This window comes from Nicotiana sylvestris, chromosome 7 (assembly GCF_000393655.2).
Source record: "Nicotiana sylvestris chromosome 7, ASM39365v2, whole genome shotgun sequence".
In the NCBI taxonomy this organism is placed as follows: domain Eukaryota; kingdom Viridiplantae; phylum Streptophyta; class Magnoliopsida; order Solanales; family Solanaceae; genus Nicotiana; species Nicotiana sylvestris.
In genome coordinates, this window is record NC_091063.1 from 118248317 (window position 1) to 118250402 (window position 2086).

A 2086-nucleotide genomic window follows, 5' to 3' on the forward strand; every position below is an offset into this window, starting at 1 on the left:
AGAATAAGGGCTCCTCCGGTTAGAACTCGGTGAACCATGTATGGACCCTGCCAATTGGGAGAGAATTTCCCTTTGGCTTCGTCTTGATGTGGAAATATCTTCTTCAACACTAGTTGTCCTGGTGTAAACTTCCTTGGTTTAACTCTCTTGTTGAAGGCTCTGGACATTTTGTTCTGGTATAACTGACCGTAACAGACTGCATTCATCCTCTTTCCATCTATGAGGGCTAACTGCTCATAGCGACCTTTTACCCATTCTGCGTCATCTAACTCGGCTTCTTGTATGATCCTTAATGATGGAATTTCTACCTCAGCGGAAATGACCACCTCTGTACCATAAACCAACATCTAGGGAGTTGCCCCGGTTGATGTGTGGTACGATAACCCAATAAGGCGAATGACAACTTCTTATGCCATTGTTTGTGCCTCTCGATCATCTTCCTTAGTATCTTCTTGATGTTTTTATTGGCCGCTTCTACGGCTCCATTCATCTGCGGTCTATAAGCCGTAGAGTTCTTGTGTCTGATCTTGAAAGTCTCACACATTATTTTCATCAGGTCGCTGTTAAGATTGGAACCGTTGCCGGTGATGATTGACTCTGGAATTTCGAACCGACAAACAATACGGTCGCGGACGAAATTTGCTACCACCTTCTTGGTAATTGCTTTGTATGATGTTGCTTCAACCCATTTAGTAAAATAATCAATTGCTACCAAGATGAACCTATGCCCATTTGATGCGGTAGGCTCGATTGGACCGATAACATCCATTCCCCAAGCGGTGAACGGCCATGGTGAGCTTGTTGCATTAAGCTCGTTTGGAGGCACTTTTATCATATTTGCATGTATCTGACAGCGATGGCACTTTCGGACATACTGGATGTAGTCTGTTTCCATAGTCATCCAGAAATATCCTGCTCGGCGTATCTTCTTTGCTAAAACAAAACCATTCATGTGCAGTTCGTAGGTCCCTGAATGTACTTCCTCCAATAACTTGGTTGCTTCCCTTGCATCGACACACCTTAGTAAACCCAAATCAGGAGTCCTCCTGTACAGGATTCCTCCGCTGTGAAAGAAATTATTGGATAGTCTCTGAAGCATGCGTTTCTGGGTAGCATTGGCAAGCTCTGGATATTCTCCTATGGTCAAATACTCTTTGATGTTGTGGAACCATGGTTTCCCGTCGGCTTCTTCCTCAACATGAGCACAATAAGCTGGTTGGTCATGAATATTGACCTGGATGGGGTCAATGAAATTTGTATCTGGATGTTGAATCATAGATGACAAAGTGGCAAGTGCATCAACGAACTCATTCTGTACCCTGGGAACATGCTGGAATTCTGTCTTTCTGAACCTCTTTCTCAATTCCTGTATGTGATGTAGATAAGGGAGTATCTTGGGATTCTTGGTTGCCCATTCTTCTCGAACCTGATGTATGAGTAGGTCCAAGTCTCCGATTACTAGTAACTCCTGAATGTTCATATCATTGGCCAGTTTAATCCCTAGAATGTAGGCTTCATATTCGGCCATGTTGTTGGTGCATGGGAACCTAAGCTTGGCGGATGCCGGGTAATGCTGACCGGTTTCTGATACTAGGACTGCTCCTATGCCAACTCCTTTGAAATTTGCAGCTCCGTCGAAAAACAACCTCCAAACATCATAGGATTCTGCAATATCTTCTCCTATGAAAGATACCTCTTCATCGGGAAAATAAATTTTTAGGGGCTCGTATTCTCCGTCTATGGGATTCTCGGCGAGATGGTCCGCCAAGGCTTGCCCTTTGATTGCTTTCTAGGTTACGTAAACAATGTCGAATTCACTTAGCAGGATCTGCCACTTGGCAATCTTGCCAGTGGGCATGGGCTTATGGAAGATATACTTCAGAGGGTCCATTCTGGATATGAGATAAGTAGTGTAAGCACATAAGTAATGCCTCAATTTCTGCGCGACCCAAGTCAGAGCACAACAAGTGCATTCTAAAAGAGAATATCGAGCCTCGTACGGTGTGAACTTCTTACTGAGATAGTAGATGGCTTGCTTCTTTCTCCCTGTTTCATCATGTTGTCCTAAAACACAACCGAATGCTCT